The following is a 22,336-nucleotide window of genomic DNA, read 5'->3' on the forward strand; positions in this document are numbered from 1 at the left end:
AAAGGGTTGCTGTGGGGATAAAAAAAGGCAATATAAAAAAAAATATACGTGTGTGTAAATAAAAAAGTGTCATTTGAGCCCTAGCTATTATTACTGAAAAAACACTGCATTTATATTTTATGCAGAACGTGCAGTCCTCGCCTTTCAGGAGTTTCTAGTTCTCTTAAGCCTCAGACTTCTTTAGTCTGTTTGAACCTATTCAGCTAGGCAGGCTTGGGGGCAAACGAGGCCCAACAGCTCCCGAGAGTAAGTATGCATTTGTGGAGGCGGTTTTACTCTGTAGTTTACGGTAGTGGGCGGGCCTCAAATGCCCATGTGGTCCCGACATCATTGACATGGCGGAATCCCCCATCAAACCCTCCTGGTAGTTATTTGAGCGGCGGCGGCGGCCGGAGGAGGAGGTGGAGGAGAGCGGCGGCGGCGGCGGCCGGAGCAGCGAAGGGGGCGGCTGGGATATTCGGGGCTGCCGGCTGGGGAGGCGTGGGCGACCCGCTGTGTGGCGCGCACAGACCTCCGCGTTTCAGCCCGAGAAAGGTAAGACGCGCAGGACCTGGGGATTCCAGGGGACCCGGACCCCACGTCTCGACCGCCCAGTCCCGGCGCGCTGAAAAGCCCCGGCCAGACGCGAGTCCGCCCGAGTGCGTTCCTGTCCCGGGAGCGCTCCGCGCTTCCCGGGGAAAACTTGGCGCCGGAGTGCTGGGGCGCCTCGCGCTCATCTGGGCGCCCGGGAACGCGGGGCCCGGGAAGGGGGCGGCCCCCGCCTTGGGGCTGCGTCTCGCCGGGCTCGGGTCCTCCGCCCGTTCCCCCGCTTGCCAGGGTTTGGAGGAGGGAAAGAAACGGGTAGATTCCTCTGGATGAAAAAAAATCTGGGCAGTGGCTCCCCCATCCCCCGCCCTCCCGAGCCTTCCCAGTAGATTTTGTCCGAAGAATCCGCTCCCCCTCCCGGAATCTCCGCTGCAGGAACGCGGCCCGGGAGGGGGAGGGCGGGTGGAGGGGCCGAGGAATCTTCGACGTGTCACTTTCTGAGGCTGTAGATTTCCATATGGTGGAGGGAGGGGGGCGTGCGTGCCAAGTGGGGCTGGAACTCGGGGCCGCCTCTCCGCGCCGGGCGGGGGCGGGCCGGGGGCTGCGGGCCCGGGGATGCTCGCGGGGAGGGTCCCGGGCCCGCAGCCCCGGGCACCGCTCTGGCCCCCAGCCCCGGTCGGGCCTATCCGGGACACTCCCCGCCTAGCCGCTGGCCACCTCCGTGCACGCCACGTCCTCCCTCCCCGTCCTGCCCACCGGGCTCCCCCCCGGGCAGGGGGCGGTAACCGGCGGCCGCGGCCGGACTCGGCGAGCCAGGCGGCTGGAAGCTCGGGCGGGGGAGCGGGGCGCGGCGGGAAGGAGCGGGCGACCCGGTGTGTAGCGCAGCGCAGCTCCGGTCAGTCGGTCACCCCGAGGGGCGCCCCGGCCGGGGGTGGGGCGCACGGGCGGAATCTGCGCCCGGAGGCGAACGGGAGGGGCCGCGCAGCGGGCGGGCCGGGACCGCACGGACTGTCTGGTGCCCGCGGCGGGGCGGGGGCCGGCCGGCGTGGGAAGGGCCTGTCACTCTGGGCGGAAAGTGGGGCCTCCGGCTGTGCCCGCGAACTTTCCTAAATGCCTGCGTCCCGCGCCCGGCGTCCCCGGAGACGGGGCTGGGCCGCCCGGCGGCGCCGTTGGCGGGGAGGCTTCCAGGAGTGCGCGGTTGGAGTTGGAGCTTTTCGAATCTCAACTCCCACCCTGGCGTCCCTGACGAAGCGAAGCGGTGGCATTTTATCCGGACTGCGCCGTGTGCGGACTTCCTTAAAAGTTACAACTCTATTTTATTTTCTCTTCAGCCCAGCGTTTTCTTTAAACAATTTGGAATTTGGCCGAGATGGGCGGACGCTGGGGCCAAAACCCCACACGTTTATCTCTCCATCCCGGTTAGTCTCTAGTCCTCCTCCCCCTCTTCCCTCTCAGGCTTAATCATATTTTGGAACCGGCGAGGTCTTTTGTTGGGTGGGCACCCCTGATTGCTTGTCTGTTTATTTTTTAATGTGCAGTTAATTTGATTTGAATTTCCTCCTGTTGCCAGGCCCTGCTAGGGAAAGCTAAGTGAGAGGGAATAAGCCCCCTCCCTTTTTTTAATGTGGAGATAGGTGGGGCATTGGGAAGGGGGGCACGGTGGTTGTGGGCAAAGAGTCAGAGGGAGCAGACAGACCCGGAAGAAAAGGAATCTGCTCTGGAATAACACTTTTATTTTTTTCCTGAGGCTTCAGGCCTTGGGCAAAATTGCACTGCTGGGTTCCTATTTCTGCTGCTGGAGTAATGCTTCTCCAACCCCAAGTTAAAGTTGTGAGTTGGGGAGGGTAGGCCACTTCCCTGGGAAAAGGTCCGCAGAGGATAGCAGCCCTGGGCCTCCCCCCCCCCCTTTTTTTTTTTGTGAGGCCCGTGTTTGCCCTTCCTTGAAGAGGGGATCTGGACCCGAACCGAAACCGGACCCAGCAATCCGTAAATTTCCTGGCTCCCTGGGAGCAGCTGTTAATGAGGGTGAAGTCGCCAAACATGTTTCAGGTCCTGCAAGAGGACCTCACTGAAAAACCAAAAACCAAACCCATTGCCACTGAGTCCATTCTGACTCCTGGAAACTTCACAGGACAGAGTAGAACTGGCCGGTAAGGTTTCCAAGGCTGTAAATCTTTATCGAAGTAGACTGCCAAATCTTTCTCTTGCGGCGGGGCTGGTGGGTTTGAACCACTGACCTTTTGGTAAACAGCCTAGTTTTTAACCACGGTGCCACCAGGGCTCCTTGGACCTCACCCACAGGGTATAATTCTCAATTTGTTTAGACACCAGAGGACCACTAACAGGCTGGCTAAGAATGAGGCCTATCTGGTTAAAAAAAAAAAAAAAAATCTGTCATTAAAATATTATATTTATACTGGTATGCGTTTTTAACGTGTCTTGGTTTAAATGCTTTTGAGAGAAAAAAATTCATCTGTAAAGAGATAGTGTGCACTTAAAAAAGATGTTAAAACTGCAAGATATCATCATGGAATAGGGGGTTGTAGCTTCTGATTACAGTATATACAATTTCAGAAAGAAATTCCGGTAACTTTTTAAGACAAACTTTATAAATAGCTCACATCAGACCATGGGCTATACTGGAGAGCCAGTCTTCTGGGGTTTCTGGAAGAATGCTTGGGATCAGTTAGGAAGCTCTGGGAGTCTAGGTAGTAGTTTACTAAGTAGAAATTTGTGCCCCTTTTGCTCAGCACTTTAACATGGTAGCATTTGATAGAGTCCTTAGGAATTAACCAGAACTTCCCAAACTTTGCAGTTTAAGAAAACCAGGCCCAGGGAGCGGAAGTGATTTATTTTTTCAGTGTCACCATCATAGACAAAGTCTGATATAAACCCATTGCCTTCAAGTTGACTTGGACTCAAAGCAACTCTAAAGGACAGAGGGTTTCCCAAGCTGTAATTCTTGTGGAAGGAGCCCCGGTGGCACAGTAGTTAAGCGCTCAGCTGGTAATGGGTTGAACCCACCAGCCGCTCTACTCCTATAAAGATTCCCAAGAAACAGAGATTAAACCCACTGCTGTGGAGTCAATTCTGACTCATAGCAACCCTATAGGACGGAGTAAAACTGCCTTAGAGGGTTTCCAAGCTGTAAATCTTTAAGGAAGCCAGCTGCCACATATTTCTTCTGAAGAGGGGCAGTTCTGCCTTGCCCTGTGTGGTCACTATGAGTCGGAATGACTCAATGGCAGTGGGTTTTTGGTTTGGGTTTAATCTTCACGGAAGCAGACTGCAACGTCTTTCTCTTGTGCAGCAGCTGGTGGGTTTGAACCGCTGACCTTTCGGGCTCAGTGATTCTACAGGACAGGGTACAACTGCCCCATAGGGTTTCCAAGGCTGTAATCTTTATGGAAGCAGACTGCCACATCTTTTCTCCTGCAGTGCGGCTGGTGGATTCCAACTGTTAACCTTTCTGTTAGCAGCTGAGCACCACCAGGACTCCTTTAAAATCTAAATATAGGATTGCATTGATACATACTTTTTCTTGGATATCTAATATGTGATAAGCATTATGTCCTGTGCTTTTTATATATTAATTAAAATTCTTACAACTGGGTTTCAAATGAAACGTTAGGCACATTTTACACGCAAGGGCGTTGAGGTGTACAGAAATTTAAGTGACTTACCTAAGATCACATAGCTACTAACAGCACTGTTCGATAGAACTTTCCTTGATGATGGGAATGTTCTGTATCTGTGCTGTCCAGTATCGTAACTGTCAGTCACATGTAGCTGTAGGAGCATTTGAGATGTGGCTAGTGTGATGGAGGAACAGCATTTAGAATTTTACTTTTAATTATTTTAAATTTAACTTGTTTATGTGTGATTAGTAGGTAGCGTAACTGGAGAGTGCAGTGTAGAACTTCCTGACTCTTAAGTCTGTTCATGTTCAACAGAGTCATGATACTTTTAGTGGTTACGCATTTGGCTGCTAACCGAAAGGTTGGCAGTTCTAACCCACCAGCCACTCCATGGGAGGAAGATGTGGCAGTCTGCTTCTGTAAAGATTAAACCAAACCCATTGCCATCGAGTCAATTCCGGGTGACCCTATAGGACAGGGTACAGCTGCCTCATAGGGTTTCTAAGGCTGGAATCTTTATGGAAGCAGACTGCCACATCTTTTTCCTGTGGAACAGAGACAGCAGAATGGCTGGTGGGTTCGAACTGCCGACCTTTCTGTTAGCGCCAAGTGCTTTACTACTGTGCCACCAGGGCTCCTTTGTAAACACTACAGCCTAGCAAATCCTGTGGGGCAGTTCTGCTCTGTCCTATAGGGTCACCATGAGTTGGAGTCAATTCCATGGTGATGCTCTTAGGTCAGGTTTTATATTCCACACCACCAGAAGATGCTTAGATTCAGCCCTTAAGTAGACTATAAATGCTGAGTTAGCTGAAAGCTCAACTTTGCTTTCACAAGTTGAATGGACAAAATGAGCACATTATTTGTTTTTAAAATGCTTACATGTCTTAGTTAAAAGTGATGGACAGAAAGTTCAGATGACTTTTTCTTGTTTGGTTGAAATAATTGTCTACAGAAATTGCTGGAAAAACCATAGTCAGTGCTACTTGGTTATTTTAGTGTAATGAGGCAATATGAAAAGTCGCCAGCGTCAGGTGATGTGTCAGCTCCAACTCATAGCTACCTAATGTACAACACAACGAAACGTTGCCTGCTCCTGCATCATTCTCAGTCATTGCTGCTTGAGCCCCTTATTGCATCCACTAGTAGTAGGAAAAAGATGACTCCCTCATACCCATGTTTACTTGCTCACTGAATGATTCTCTGCAAATGAATTTATAAGTGTCAGATAAATAATAGGGCCAAAACATCATTCTGCAGCTCTAAAATTAATCTGAAGAATTAAAATATAATTACTGCTTTAGTATCAGAGTATAAAGTTCAAATGCAAAACACTCTAGATTCATCCATGAATTGAGAAGAATGAGTAAGATTAAAACAAACAGCAAGACAAATCCTTTTGGTGACTAATGGTCAAGTACTTTTTCCGATTAGTAGACTGAATTTAAAATCTAGCGCATTTTAGGGTCTATTTGGTAGAAGGAATTTCAACAACTGATTTTGTATGAAACAGTAAAAACCCCAACTCATGTTAAGGTCAGCATTCATTTAGATTCTATCCGTAAATATGCAATAACTTGATACTTTTTTTTTTTTTTTTTTGCGTGCCACTGTTAGGAAAAGAAAGGATAAAGTAATCTTTTTCCTGGGGATAATTGCATGATATGATCCTCAAGGGCTTACACCAGTGTATATCAGCATTAAATTGCTCTATAGTAGTGTTACGTGAATTACGTTGCCTTCACCTCTTTGAAAATTGTGAATTCAACTTCTGTGCAGATAGCTGAAATCCCCTGTTTGTACAAAATTCTGGTCATTGGGAACAGTATACTGTCCCCAGGAACCATGTTATAAATAGGATTACAGTGTCCTAGTGAGTGTGACAAATATAGGAAACATGATTTAACCTGTGATGTATCGTTCAATTTGTAGGACATTAAGGTGCTTAATACAAACGAGAGATTTACTGTAATCTTAAATGATGATGAAAAGATGGGCAGAGATTAGGAATCTATCCTTATGCCCCCCAGTAAAGGCCGCATGTGAGCATCAGTTTGAAGTCAGATCTGGTTCGTCAAGGAGTGCTTTACCTTTTAGCTGTGTGTCCTTGAGACACTGTGGAATCTCTCAGCCTCAGTTTCCTCATTTTAACATAAAGAGAAAACACCTTTTCAAATGGTTGTCACGAGGGGTTAATGAGTCAGTGTATTAAAAAGTGTTTGGCAAATTGTTATTCAAGTGTTTATTCTATTCCAGAGTTTACAGCTGAGCTTTTCTTACAGCATTTGTTATGTGCCACCGAGTTGATTCTGGCTCATAGCGACCTTATAGGGGAGTAGAACTGGCCCATAGGGTTTCCTACACACACACACATACACACATGCGCGTGTGCGTGCACACACTGCTGTAATCTTTAGGGGCGCACAGACCATCTCCAGATTGTGCTTGGACAATTTGAAAAATGATTTATGTTTCCCCTTGTGATGAGTCAATAAAGCTTCAAGCTTCACGTTGCTGTTTGATTTTCTCCCCACTCGTGATGGAGTAGTCGATTTGTAAGTGCTCAAAAATTGTATTTTTATAATTATAAATTATAAACTGATAAGTTGCCCCAGCTCTGTATTTGGTCCTTTTCCGCCTAGATGTGGCCTTGAGCTAGGCCAGCATTGCCGATGTGAACAGGTCGTTCTGACCTGACTCAGGGTCTTCCTGGGGTGGGGGGGGAAGATGCAGTCTCATAGCAACTTTCAGTATTGAGCGATAGAGACGTGAGGTTTTAGTCATTGAATGTTACCTAAATAAGCCTATTATTTGAGCTTTTAATAATTACAGCTGAGAATGGAGGGGAAGAATCGTATTTTCAGTGTAGGGGATTTTTGCAACCTACGTGCGTTTTCACTTTAGAAATCACAGTTGCCATTTCGCATTAATGAGGCTAATCCATTAAACGAGAGTCTTGGTAAGGCGTTATTTTCAAGTAAACATTAATTCTCATCCTTAGAGCTGTTGGGAATGTACTTAGGTGATTGAGGAGAAGCTTTGTTCTTCAGTTTACTCTGAATACCTTTGAATATATTAACATATTCATCAGCATTTTTTTTTTTTTTTTGTGCTTTAAAATATACAGTATGCATTATGTGTTTTAAAAAGGCAGAGCAAGCTTGACTGGCTTGTCTTCGGCTGTGTAGAAATCAAGCACAGGGCAGGTGGGAGGATGACTTAATGGTACTTGAGCGCTTTGCAAGGTACAGCTGATGAGAGGCCACAGTTCCCAGTCTCAGGCCTGTCAGGAGGAGAGTTGTTTATGGAGCAGGTTTAGTCACGTCGCCTATCAGGTCTTGGAGACCAAAGGTATGTGGGTGGGGGATGGGGGACCAGGGAGGTTTTTAAATCGTGGGAGATGGATAGACTCCAATGATCTGCCCTCTACAGGCAGGATGTTTCTCAATTTGAAAACAGATCAGTTCTTCAATCCTTTTCTTTGTACCTAGTTGAGATGTGCAAGTTTAGCCTTCTGTAAATGCTGGACTGTAATTTCTGATGCCCTTGGCTGATGAAGTGCCCTTGGCAGTCCTCACTGTAGGTCCCGGCATCAGCTCCTAATTCGTTTTGTTTCTATAATAGCATTAAAACTGCTTTTCAGTTGTCAATAGCTGGGGGCGAAGGGGGTTGTTGGGTGAGCTGGTGTTGAGCCAGAGTTAGAGTTGATTGATTGAGGTTCTAGCAAGTGTCAGCCTTTAAAATGTCCCTTGTATTAAATGACTGTATTTGACTTTAAAATGCAATTTTATTTCATTTTCAGAAATCAGATTGACTTAGAAGACATTTATTGAGACTAGGTTCTTTGTTAGCGGAATATTCTCTGTTCTGACTTTCTTTTTTTGCAATGGTTAAGTTTTCTCTTCACACACAGGTATTTTACTCATAGTTTTGGAATGTTGTACAGAGAAACCATGTCTACCACCAGACTTAGGGCAGGATTGTGGCAACTTCAGTTCTTTGCTCCTTTATGACAGTTGAGAAATGTTAAAATTTTAGAACCTACAGACTGCGTTTAAAACTAAATTTGTGTTAGGATTTAAGGCTTCTGATAGGTTCTTGTTTTGATGTTGGAAGGAGTGATAAACATTCCTGTAAAGGCAACCAGTCAGAAAAAATTACTGAAACTCAGTTGATGTAATACTAACTCACGGTGTTCAATTATGAAAAACTTTGCATTGAAATAATACTCTAGAAAATGGTCTTTATACATAAGCAAATAGAGGATGTGTTTGAGAAATAATTGAAGATTCTAAAATCCCAGGAAATAACATGATTTAATTTATTCTTAAGGGACTCAGTCAGATTATCCACAGTAGGGTGAAAGAGAGTCTCTATTAAAAAACACCATTGTTCTGGATGTAACTAATTAGGAATTTGCAATTACCCAGCAAGCCTAGGATAAGGTTTGCCTTTTTAGTTTGTATGAAAAGGTTTTACTGTGTATTTCAGAAGTTTAAATAGATCATAGGGGAATATTTACCTAATTAAAAGAACAAACCACTTTTAAGCACTTTGGGAAAATCACTTTACTGAAAAGCAATGTGAAAATGCAGTGTGGGTTGCAGCTGGTTCTGCTTGTTGCACATTGCACAGAGGCGCAGGGCCCCTGGAAGTTGTAGGTTTTTGTGGATTGCCGTGAAATAAATGTTGATTTACTTAGTGCTGTCGCTTGAATTAGGAACTGTTTGCCAGCAAAAGTTAGAGCCGTATTATCGGTATGCAAAATAAATCACAGCAATAATCAACTTTCTCCCACTCCCCCCATCAGTAGACTCCAACTATGTGTATCGTATTCATTTGCTTTGGAGTTTTTCTGTTGATATTTGTTTTGCTACGTGTTAATTTTCTGTCACCTGTAAGCATTTAATGATAGATTGATGGAGCAGGTGTTAAAAGTTTAAGAATATTATTATTGCTTTTAGTTGCCCATCTCCTCCGGCCTCTGGCTTTTGGACCAGGGCTTCCACCCAGTTTGTTCTGGTTTGAACTCCTGCTGAGAACTTGCATTTTCATCCCGGATCTACTGAATCAGAATCTGCATTTTAACGGATCCCCAGGTGATTCTTAGTATGATGAATTTTGAGAATCACTGCTCTACCAGTGAAGGAACCCTGGTGGTGCAGCGGTTAAAGCACTTGGCTGCAAACCAAAAAGTTTGGTGGTTTGAACCCAGCAGTGGCTGTACAGATGAAAGATGTGGCAGTCAACTTCTGTAAGGATTTACAGCCTTGGAAACCCTACGGGGAAGTTCTGCTCTGTCTGATAGGGTTGCTATATGTCAGAATTGACTTAAGGGCAGTGGGTTTGGTTTAGCTTCACTGGTAGTTCTCAGAATTGGTCCTAACCAGCAGCATTAAACATCACCTGGGAGCTTGTTAGAAATGCAAATTCTCAGCAGGGCTTCCAGCCTGTTAGAAGCTCTGGTTTGGGTAGACTTGTGGTCAAGTCCTGAGGTTAGCACTTAGGTATGCTCACTACACATCCCCTTCCTCTACTTTTGCTAGAGCAAGACCCTCACAGGCAGCTCAGTTCCAGGCTTTGTATGAATTTAGAGGTAATAAGGTAAATTTCTTTAAAAATATTTTGTAACGCAGGCCTTTCTAGTTGGACGGATTTTATACTCAGACCTGAAGTTTTCTAGTAGGTGACTGACTAGGGGTCAGATTTGGTCAAGTCGTTTGTAATATATCTTTAGGATATTAAACACCGGTTTCTCTTGTATTTTACAGATTTTCTACACATTCTGTATCTTCTATTATTTTGATCATTTAAGAAGAAAACACAAAAAGTCTTTAGATATTGCTGTTTCCAATAGTTCTGTTGGGGTCTTTAACTTAGAGAAGATTCCAGTTTAGAGTAATAGAAGTAAAGATTAGTCTAAATTAGTGAATCAGGATGCTTAACAATATGTTGAAGATTTATCCAGTTCAATCACTCTTTGCTTCCCCTTGGTTTAGGAGCCCTGGTGGTGTAGTGGTTAAGAGCTTGGTTGCTAAGCAAAAGGTCAGCAGTTCAAATCCACCAGCTGCTCCTTGGAAACCCTGTGAGGCAGTTCTACTCTCCCCTGTAGGGTTCCTGTGAGTTGGAATTAACTCAATGGCAATGGGTTTGGTCTACTCCAGGCAAGTATGTAGAAACAGCTATTATTTTTTTCTCCATTTACTGCATTGGAAAGGAAGATTCATCTAGGCCATGCTTTGAGATCAGAGCATTTCTTTATTAACTGGCTTGAATTTAAGAGAAGACTGTTTAAAAGTAGTGGCTCTCTGGAAGGAAAAAAAGGTATTTAGTATTTAGATGATTTGGGTAGTTTACTAACATCCATAGACCACATATGCACAGACAGACAAAGTGACCCCTCCTGAATTGCACCTCAAGCCATCTAGAAAGCAGGGAGTAGGACGTACAATCTGATCTGTCACACTTTCTAGCCTTTCAGCATTTTATTCAATTTTGTCATCTTGTACTTTAGGAAAACTTTGATTTTTTCTCAGAGACCCCTAAAGGAATACTGAAAGTGTCAGATAAAATTTCAAATGGAAAATGTTAAAGTTCACATTCAAATTATATGAGGAGTTATGGGAAAAATTGCACGCCACGGCCTGTAAAGTATTTGCCATTCGTGGTAATTCATTAATTCCTGAACTCCTGAGAACGGGTACGGAATTACAAGGGTGTGATGGTAGTGTGTGTGTGTGTGCGCTGTATGTATGGATATATTTTCTTCACTGAATGTATAAATGGTTTGAGATGAACAATGAATGAGCTTAGACCATGGCAGGCCATTTTGGTGGTCTGCTCATTTCTCTAGAGGTGTCATCATTACCAACTGATATCAAAAGGTGAGGAGAGTCATGGTCTCTTTATATTCAGCAGAGAGACTTAAATCAATCACATTCAGAGTACCCTTCATTGATTTTGGGTTACTCAAAATAATGTCCCTTTCTTTCTTGCATATCTTCATTTTAGGTAATTTATCTTTTTCTGTAAACTCTGGTAGCACTACGGCACTGGTTTTTTTTTTTTTTTTTTTTTTAGCACTTTATCTGTGTTCTTCAGAACACTTGTTCTTTTCACCCATGTCTGATTGTCTCCTTGTCTCCCCTACTTGAGTGTAGGGGTGGTTACTGATTTAACTTAGGGTCCTCCATGGTGGGTGTATAGTCAATGTTCCTTGAATGGGGGGTGGAGGGATGAGTTCCCAAGTTGAGTGTGCTGTTTAAACTTAATACCTCTCCTCAGGCACTCAGTCATTATGTGTTTTACAGAAGATAATCTCTTTGAAGCATGGGGTATGTTATAGCCATTTTTCTATTCCCACAGTTTTCCTCAGGGTTTTTTTTTTTTTTTTTTTTTACCATAGTAGGGGTAAAAAAAAAAAAGTTTTTTTTCTTTCTTTTTTTTTTTTAGGGGTGAATAAATTATTTAATTAAAAAAATTAAAGACATGAGTCACCTCCAGTGCAAATGTAGGTCTTTATTTATTGCTATTCTTTTAAAAGAAATGGAAGTTCTCCAGGGAATAAACCAATTTCCGTTGAGTTAACTCTAACTCATGGCAACCCCATGTATGTCAGAATAGAACTGTACTCTGTGGGGTTTTTAATGGCTGACATTTTTGGGAAACAGGTCACCAGGCCTTTCTTCTCAGGTGCATCTGGGCAAACCTGAACTTCCACTCAGTTATAAAAGTTAGAAGAAAGGCTAACTTTTGATTAACAGCTGAGTGCAGTAACCATTTGCACAACCCAGGTACCCCTTCCAGAGACTACATGGACTTTTTTCATGTCTGTAGTAGATTGCTAATTAAGTTAGAAAGTTTGAACAAATAGCTTTCTTTTATTTCTTCCCTAAAAATATGGCCTTCCATTGGTTTTTTATGTACATTTTGCTTGTTTACTCAAGTTAGTTGGAAAATTATAAACTAAGAGAAGTGCTCTTTAAAAGAGATAACTTTTCCCTATTGTAAGAACTCGAGAAAATGTTTAAACACAGAAGACAGCATTCTTTGATGGTTATGAGAGTAGGGAGGGAGTGAGAGGGGTATTCGCTAACTAGATAGTATTAGACAAGAATTATTTTAGGTGAGGGGATGGACAACACACAATACAGGGGAAGTCAGTGCAACTGGACTAAACCAAAAGCTAAGAAGTTCCCTGAATACAACCAAACACTTCGAGGGACAGAGTAGCAGGGCTGGGGGTCTGGGGACCATGGTTTCAGGGGACATCTAGGTCAATTGACATAACAAAGTTTACTAAGAAAATGTTCTGCATCCCATTTTGATGAGGGGTGTCTGGGGTCTTAAAAGCTAGCATGTGGCCATCTAAGGTATATCAGTTGATCCTAGCCCACCTGGAACAAAGGAGAATGAAGAACACCAAAGACACAAGGAAAATATGAGCCCAAGAGGCAGAAAGGGCCGCATAAACCAAAGAGTCCATCAGCCTGAGACCAGAAGAACTAGATGATGCCTGGCTACCACCAGTGACCACCCTGACAGGGACCACAACAGAGAGTCCCTGATGGAGCAGGAGAAAAGTGGGGTGCAGAACTCAAATTTAAGTAAAAAGACTAGACTTGATGGTCTGACTGAAACTAGAGGGACCCCGGAAGACATGGCCCCTGGACTCTCTGTTAGCCCAGAACTGAAACCATTCCCTGAAGCCAACTAATAAGACGAAATGATACTCGTGAAGTATTTCCTTCTTGGCTCAAGTAGATACATGAGACTAAATGGGTAGCTCCTGTTCAGAAGGGGACAGGAGGTGGCTGAATGGACATGGGAAATACCATGGAGAGGAAGACTGTACTGTCACATTGTAGGGAAAGCAACAAGGGTCATAAAATGTGTGTATAAGTTTTTGTATGAGAAACTGATTTGAACTGTAAACTTTCACTTAAAACAAGAAGAATCTCAAAGGTATTTTTCCAAAAAACATATGTTGAAGAAAAAAAAAGTAACTTTCCAGAGATTTATAGTAGTTTTAAAAGAAAAGTCTTGTTAGTGAAATTCTAGAAGGGAGATATTAAAAACCAGCAACAACAACAAAAACCAAAATGTGCCTTGCTGAGATGTTGGGATCCCAATGGAGAGAGTTGACCTGCTGCTAGACTGTAATGGCTAGAGTGCCCTTTAGTATGAAACAAGCCTTGGGGAAAGGGTAACAGCGTATGCCATGGAGAAGACCTCAGAAGAATGACCACAGCTATTAAAAAGGCAAAATAAAGCATGCCTGATAAGAGAATAATCTTCTGGAGAATTAGGAGGGTGTGTGTGTGGTGTACATGGGGCTATTATTCTTTGGGTCTGGGTGGCACCTGGGAATCTTTATCAAGTGTTTTGAGGTGAATGGTATGGTTAAACAAGTTTGGGGAACCCAGACTTGGAGAATTGGCTCTCTTGGTAATCTGTCCCTTTAAGTTTTTGAGCTACTGGCTGGGAAGAACTGAGGAGCACTTAGACCAAAGGACTCCATTTAGGAATGAGGGTAGAATTGAAGGGTTCAAACTTAGGTTTTTATCATCATATTCTTTGGGGTAAACTGATAGCTGGCTATCGGCATTTTGAATCTCTTAGAAAGGAAGCAGGTTCGTTTATAGACATGAAAGACACTTGTGCACTGTACTTCCAAACACTCAGATCATAAATCAGATATAAAATATAATAATAGCAACCAGCAATTGCTGAGCACCCAGCACTTACCAGGCACTTTCTTATATATGTATGTTAAAATAACTCTGGAGGTAGATCTGTTTTCCTGCATGTGCTTCCAGTGCCCTCAGTAGAAGTTGGTACATAGCAGGTGCTGTATACATGTTTCTTAAATGAACCAACGATTAGAAGACATGCTCAAAAAGGTTAAAATACTTACTGAGGTCAACTAGTTTGATTTTAGAACTTTTGTCGGCTGTATCACACTGCCTCTCAGTAGTTCAGGTCAGACACTGCATTTGTATCTCCAGACATGGTACGCTGGCTCTACGTGTTCCCAGATAGCTGGATGCAAAGGCACCGTATTTGTTGAATGCGTGCCATGTGCTCAACCTGTCTATTGCCCAGAAACCTAAAATTTATTTTGAAGCAATAATATCCTGGACATCTATTAAGAGGGAGATCTTCCTAGATTGTTTCCCGTAATAGCAATTTGACCTTGAGATGAAAGAAACCATAGGATAAAAGGAAATGCAGTGGAAAGTAATACATAAGAAACTCAGTATAGTGAACGGGAAAAATCTAGAGCAGTTGGTTAAGTAATGGTGAAGTTTTACCTTATTCAGACCTTTTAAAACTCTGTAACAGAGTCCTTTTCACCAGTTGGTAATATAGTTTTGTTCATCTTACATCCCTAGCCAAATGCCCTTCATTTAAGTCATCTTGTATAGAGTAAGATCCTGTACTTTTAATTTGCACCTGGGAAAGCAAATTCTCCCATTCCTACTAATAACTAACCTATTCTTTCCTTTTAAGGTTAATAGTTTATGGTGGTTTGGGTTGCACCAAAGGCAGTCACAAGGGATGGGACGAGCACAGAACTGGCTGGAGCGTGTCTCATCTCTGAGAACTCAAAGAGCAGCTCCTGTGGTTAATTAAAGGTGACCTCAGGCTTCAGAAGAGTCCTGTGCCTTCCCAGATGGCCCAGGCTAAACCTGGGTAGCTGGCAACCCTAAATGCTTCCTTTGTTATAAATCATTTAGCTCTCTACTCCACCTTTAGAAAGTGAGTTCACTGAAGGTGAGTTAAGGACAAGGTTCTGAAGTGAGACCTGACTTTTTTCTTTCCTTGTGTTTTTGTGGGATGGTATGGATGAAGAGACTAAATGAAGATGTAGCCCTCAAGGCTGTGTTACCTAAAAACAGCTCCTTGCTTCTTCACAGAAATATTCCTCGTGGTCTGGAAGGAGCTGTGTGCTTCTCTGGAGGCTGTTTCTACAGAATGCTGAGGACTGTTAGAACCACCTTCTCTTGTTTCTCTTCTGCCTCAGAAGGGAGGCTGTAAATGGCAAAAGGTCTATGAATGGGTGGGACCCCAGAGAAGGGATTCTTAACGCGGGGCTGCCCCTGTGCCCTCCTCTTTGTACAGTTGGGGGCTGGGGAAGCCTTTGCCTTATGTGGACTGGCGTGTGGTAGATCCCCATGATGCCAGTTACCATAGGATCGAACTAATGGTTAAGAGTACAGGCAGTTCCCGGGTTACAGACGTCCGATTTACATACAACCTGTAGTTATGTATTAACCCTTGTAAAGCCTGTTTTATTAAAAATTTGAGGTACATGCAATGGTTTGTAAAAACAAACGAGCGCTACTTTGCGACACACATCAAAATGTTATTACTGCATTATTATGTTAAAGATATTTTAGTGTATCTGGTAGTGTTTCTTTAATGGTTTTATGCATGGAAAGGTATACTATATACTAAGACAAACATTTGACTTAACTGTTGTTAGATACGAACCATACCTAACTCTTCTGACTTAACGTACATGTTTGACTTAAAGACAGATTTAGGAATAGAACTTGTTTGTAGTCAGGGGACCACTTGTACTTAATTTTAAAATGTTTTATATTTTACTATAAAGAGAACACTTTTAAGCATCTGTAAAAGAAGGAATGTTTTAATTTTAGGATTTGAGTGTTCTTTATGCTTATATGTATACCTGCTCCTCACTTATTGACTATCTTGTTATTTGACATTTTGCGTTTATGACAATAGTAAAAAATCTTCTATTTTGTGCATTAACAACATACATCTGGCAGTAACAAGTGCCAGGGTGCAAAGTGAGAGTAATGCTGGCTGTGATGGTTAAAGTTATGTGTCAGCTTTCCTGGGCCTTGACTCTCAGTGGTTTGACAGTTATGTAATGATGTAATTTGGCAGTTATGTAATGATGTAGTCATCTTCCATTTTGTGATCTGATGTGATCATCCCCCATTTTTGCATAATGCCATTTTTTGCATAATGACCCGGTCTTTGGAACCGAACTATGTCGTAGTGAGGAGTGGGTGTATTTCTAATTGATTGGATCCTCTTCTCTCTAACCCTTTACTTGCTTTCACTGCTATCATCAGAATATGCAGATATGCAGATTCAATGAATTAATTTCAGATAAATAATATTTTTTAATATTAAAACTTGCCTGTGTACATGCACTCATTTTTAAGGAAATTATTATAAAATTAGTAGTATGAGTCACTAGAAGGAAGCAAGTTCATTTTTTTAAAATGCTGTCTTTTTTTTTTTAAGAGGTTGAGGGGAAAGTAGAAATGGATAATATTTTAAAGCTTATGTTTTATTTGGCTTTAATTGGCAATAGCTCTCTTAAGTTACCCTGAAATATCTCATGTTAATGAAGAAACGGTTATTTTCAGGTTTCTTTGCTTTTGGACATTCTTTAGTCCTACTATGTGGTTGTTGTGTAGCTTTAACCAGGTTTTCATGATACCTGTGACAGAATAATTTTAAAACAGTGTTTTAGCTTTTACCATTTGCTTGGTATATTCAATTTAAACATGGAAACAGTGTCACTTCCTATTTGCTATGTTTCATTTTTCAATTCTCTTAAATTCAGTGTTCTCTGGAGGTTTCTTTTTGAACCTATTTATCAGGGCATAGTAGTTTTTTGTTTTTTTTTAGTAGTTAGCTAAAAAGAGGAAACAAACAAACAAACAAAAAAAACCAAATAGAAGATTCACATGAATTTCCTTACTGAATTACTTTAGCTTCATTTCATTTAGTGTGGTTTTGGGCCCCACATGTTTGCCATTAACTAGTTTTTCTGGTTTTGCAAAGACTTTCCTTGTTGCTTTTGTGAGGAGCAGGGATAGTAGGAATTTGTAGAGGAGAATAGGCAGGGCTTGGGAGGAGGTAGTGCCAATGAAGGTGAGTGAGTTTGTTCCTGTTGTATTCTGTGGGGGATGGCAAGTTTTCCAGATTCTCATTTCCACTGAGTCATCCTTGAGTTCAACAGAGGGCTGAGTATAGCTTGCTTTCGGATGTTCTGCTTGGCAGATTAATGAGGAACTTTTTTTTTTTTAAAGACTTAAAAAAGTCTTTTTAAAAGATTGTTAGATTTGTATATGTTCAGCAACTTTCAATTGGAGCCATGAAATAGCTCTCATAACTTTTTTTTTTTTTTATGAAAAAGTGGAGAATGATTTTGGTTAGAAGATGTGTTAGATGAAAAGGAAACATCTTTTTAGATCATTCTTCTTGGGAATTCTTTTGCTGTCTCTGTAAGTAAGAGCAGATTATCACATAGGATTTTCGTGTTTGGGGGCATGGGAAACTACTTGTTTAGTTTGAAATTGGTGTTTTTGGTAGGAAGGTAAATTGTTAATCATTATTTACAGTGGGGTGGTTGAGTGGGGTAGAAACAGACCTGAGTTTGAGACTCCAGTATACAAATTTTTATCTATGACATCTCTGACTTTTAATTATAACTCAATCTCTCTAAGCCTCATTGTCTTCATCTGTAAAAAGGAATTGTTGTTAGGGTTATTTGGCTTGGCATAGTGCTTTGAACAAGTGCTTAATAAGCGATAGCTGCTACTTTATTATTTTATTGCTTTATTCAGTGGCTCCAGACAGATGTAATTGTTGGACGTACTTCTTGATGGGATGATAATTATTTAAGATTTTCCCCCAGTTACTTTGAAAGTGTGTGACTACTAGCCATCAGTTTTGTCTTGGCCTTGCCCCGACTCCTTGATTGTCCTTGTTCAAGTGACAGCTTTGCATTCCATTTCTAAAGTCATACTTGAGCTGTTTACCTTAATACGGTAATATGGGCGTAAAATAAAATAATGCATGTAAAAAGAACTTTGGGGAAAAGCACGTCTGAATGGCGAGCAGTATTTAGTTATTACAGGTGCTACTTCTGCTGATACTTTCCTTCCTCCTATCCCATTCAAGAGAGTTTGTCTGTTTTTAAGTAGATAGATGGCAGTTCTGCTTCCTCTTCTAAGTCTAGGATCAAAGGAAGGTTGTAATAAAGGAGAATCACTCCCTCCCATTCCTTCCCCCCTTTTGTGGATGTTTTAACTGTTTTTAAGGGGGAAGATCAGGCCTTGACATTAGTGGGTGAAACCATGGGGCTTCCAAGACCTGCCTTTCATCTCTGGGTCACCACCTCAGACAGCATTGTTCATCCTTGTCATGGCTAAAGATGCCATTGCTGGGAACAGTGCACTGAAGGCTAAGACCTTGAAGTGCTTCTAGAAATTCCAGCCACCTTTGCTGCTCATTGTTGTTTGGGTACTCGTTTCTTTAAAATGACACAGATTGTTTGGCAGAAGTGTCAATGAATAGAGTAGTTTTCTCTGCCCTAGAAGTGCCTGAACTTCACCAACTTCTTGTAAATTAGAGGTCTAGCTACAAAAAAAAGTAAAAGAGAAGAAAAACAGTTGTTTACTGGCAGGTTTTTCTAGACATAAACATAGTTGAATGGAAAGGATGATAGGGGTTGGAGCCTGTCTTGGTCCATGAGAGTAAATGAGCCAGTGGTACACCTTCATGTTGGAGAAAAAATAACATTTCCTTTTTTTTCAAAAAACCAGGCCATCAGTGCAGGCTAACTGATGAAAATTAAAGGTCAGTTTCTTCAGTGCCCCACCTCAGTGCATGCCTCTGGCCATGTTAATAATGGCAATTCTATTACTTTCTTGAAGGAGGCAGGAAATGCTGTCTATACCCATTAGATTTGTTTGAGTGGCCCCTGGCTGGAAATGAAGAAAATTTAATTTTGTAACTGGCAAGGAGAAAAAAAATCATGCAGTGCCACATAGAAGTGGATTCTTTGGCTGGAATAAGACAGTGTTGTGTTCAAAAACTTTGAAGTTCTTAATCTCCATCAAAGGGATATTTGGCCAGTATCCACTTTGAAATTATGAATGAATTTATGTGCAAGTTAGGTGTGTAGAAAACCTGATCATTGTCCAGTTCTGCACATTGTACCATATGTTTGCAGACTGCCCAATTCGTCACTTATCCCTTTGGTCGCTGTAAACTTCCTTGAAGGAAGGCTTTGTCATGGCTTTATCTGAGAAGATTAATTTGCTTTTCAAGTGAAGCATTCGTGATGAAAAAAATCTATGTATTCATTAGGGCAATCCATTACTTTGTGGTTTCAATAACAAGAAGCAAAAAATTCACATTAGTTAATGTTACAGAGAAAATACATGAACTTGTCTGTGCATATCACAACCATACTGCTTTTCAGAGTTATGTTTCCTCATTTTAGGACTGATTTAGTTTCTCCTACTTCTTTTGTGTTCTTTGTTTAAGAATGAGTTCTTTCAAAAAGTGATTTTTAGCAAGTTGATTATCTTTCCTATCTTTACTTTTTTCATATACAGTCATTATAAAAGTCAAGAATTCTGTGCTTTTCACATGACGCGACTTACTTTGTACGTACTTACAGTGACCAAAAATGAGGGACATAAGTGCTACAAAAAACATTGATGCTGGTGACAACCAGAAGCAAAATGTCAGAGGCAAAATGGTCACCATTATAGGTAAACCATAGGGTTTCCAAGGAGCTGTTGGAGGGTTCGAATTGCTGACCTTTCGGTTAGCAGTTGAGCACCTAACCACTGCACCATCAGAGTTCCTTCTTGGTGTATAATTAAAAACTAAAATACCAAACCTGTTGCCGTTAAGTCGAATCCGACTCATAGCGACCCTACAGGACAGAGTAGAACTTCCCCATAGGGTCTCCAAAGAAGGGCTGGTGGATCTGAACTTCCAGCCTTTTTGTTAGCAGCTAAGCTCTTAACCACTGTGCCGTGAGAACTCCTCTTTGTGTTTAAGAACCAAATCATCTCATCTTAATAGGTCTATAGTTCCTATTGAGCAGAACGTCTAGTGTCAGCACCATAACTTCAGTTCCTCGGATTGATTTTGCATTGACTATAATGGAATCCCTGGATGGTGTAGACAGTTAAGTGTTTGTGTACTAATTGGAAGTTTGAAGGCTCAAATCCACCCAGAGGTGCCTTGGAAGAAAGGCCTGGCAATTTACTTCCAAAAGATCATATCCATCAAATACCTTGTGGTGTGCAGTTCTTCTCTGAAACATACTAGGTTGCCATGAGTTGAAATTGGCTCAGTGGCAAACCCAAACCCACTGCTGTCGAGTCGATTCGGACTCATGGCGACCCTATAAGAGGGTAGAACTGCCTCATAGGGTTTTCAAGGCTGTATCTTTAGGGAATCAGACTGCCACATCTTTCTCCCATGGGGCAGCTGGTGGGTTTCAGTTAGCAGCAAAATGCTTTCAACACCATGCCACCAGGGCTTCTGACTCAGTGGCAACTTTGAAAAAAAATTTTTAATAGACATAGAGCTTTTTCTTTGTTTCCTGAAAAGATATGTTGGAAAAATGAGCAATTTCTAACCTCTTTATAGGAAAAGTGAAAATTTTTATGACATTTTTTTTTCCCCCTCTCTCTTAATTTCTGGAACTTTTGGGAGCTTGCCTATAATGGTGACCATTTTGCCTCTGACATTTTGCTTCTGGTTGTCATCAGTACCAGCATTTTTCATGACACTCATTTTCCTCATTTTTTTTGTTTTGCTACTGTAAGTACTTACAAAAAAGTAAATCATGTCATGTGAAAAGAAAAGCATAGAATTTTTGACTTTTATAATAACTGTAGTATCATAACTTATATGTGTGGTGTTTTATAAAATACCTTTGACTGATAATGTATGGCATAATACATATAAAACAAAACAAAACAAAAAGCCCAGTGCCGTGGAGTCGATTCCGACTCATAGCGACAGGTGGGGGGTGCTTTTTCAACCTTGTCCAAATTTATATTTCACTTATTAAAAAAAGAGGCTTCCTAGTGGTCTTTTCCTCAGTAAGGGCTCCAGGATCTATAGGACCTTCCAGTGGTTTTTATGGCACCTCAGATAATTACTTGTTCTCAGGACTCCTGACACTAATTGTGCCCCATGGTGTGGGGAATTTGAGTTTATATAAAAACAGAGTTAGAGGACTTTGAGAAATTTCACCTGATATTCAGAGTGTGTGGGACTCAAACGTTTTGATTTGAACAATTGTTTTCTTGATTGGTAACTTAGGTTTGAAGGTAGTTGTATAGATTATTAACTAGCTAGCCGGGATCTGTTACACATGTCTAATCTATGTGAAATATATCTGGAATATTTAAGTTGAGCAAGAAATCGGAGCACGAATACAAGTTAGGCATTATTTATTTTTCTAAGTCAATATGCAGTTCATGTTTTGCCATGGAAAAGTAATCATTGAAAATATTACACCTGATAGCCTGCATAAACTTGCTTAACCTTTAACGTAATGGTATTTTTTTCCAGGATGCTGACTGGATGATTGCGTATAAGGATGTTTATCTATAATCCAGTGAATTAAAACTTTTAGACAAATAGAGGGCACTTATCACTTTTCAGTTTTATCCTGTGCGTTGATTTGGTTAGTGAGGACCTTGATCTTGAAGTGTTTCAAACCCATCAGGCATCTTTTCCCCTAAATCTTCCAGCCTTCAGCTTTGCTATTGTTAGCGGAAGTCAAGTTGGCCTCCTTGTGCATGATGGTCTGAAATGCTGCCCCAAAACGCTGCCTGGTACTGCCATCCCCATGATTGGTTGCAGACCAGATTGTTGGCTGATTTTCCGAAGTAGATGGCCAGGCGTTTTAGTTTGTCTTAGTCTAGAAACTCCACTGAAACCTGTTCAGCATCATGGCAACCTGGTAAGCTTTCAGTTTAGGGAATACGTATTTGGGTTTGCAAGAATGTGAAGACTTAGCCAACTGGTCAGTTCCTATTAGTTGTGAGAAGTCTTTGGCCTCAATTGACTGGTGCTTATTAAATACCTGTTTTTTGCAGAACATGTTTCCATCATGAAGGGCGAGCCCCGATAATGAGCTGGGAACGGAACCAGTTGACACTTAATTCTTTGTTTTCTTTTAGGGTTCTCATGATTAGTCTTGTAGTGAACCTCTGATTGTTGTTGTGGGTCGTCGAGTTAACTCATAGCAACCGCATGTGACAGATTAGAAATGCACCATGGAGTTTTCTCAGCTGTAATGTTTATGGAAGCAGATCTTTAGGTCTTTCTCCCATGGAACCGTTGGGTGGGTTTGAACTGCC

At 42.0% G+C, this 22,336-nt stretch overlaps 1 protein-coding gene across 3 annotated transcripts in view; it reads left to right on the forward strand.

Moving 5' to 3' along the window:
* Positions 1-422: 422 nt before the first annotated feature.
* Positions 423-22,336, forward strand: part of FNDC3B (fibronectin type III domain containing 3B) — a 391,122-nt gene continuing 369,208 nt past the window's right edge. For all 3 annotated transcript variants that reach the window (XM_064275476.1, XM_064275474.1, XM_064275478.1), the window contains exon 1: positions 423-534. The gene's annotated coding sequence lies outside the window, so the exon portion shown is untranslated. The remainder of the gene's footprint in view (positions 535-22,336) is intronic.

This window comes from Loxodonta africana, chromosome 23 (assembly GCF_030014295.1).
Source record: "Loxodonta africana isolate mLoxAfr1 chromosome 23, mLoxAfr1.hap2, whole genome shotgun sequence".
Classification (NCBI taxonomy): domain Eukaryota; kingdom Metazoa; phylum Chordata; class Mammalia; order Proboscidea; family Elephantidae; genus Loxodonta; species Loxodonta africana.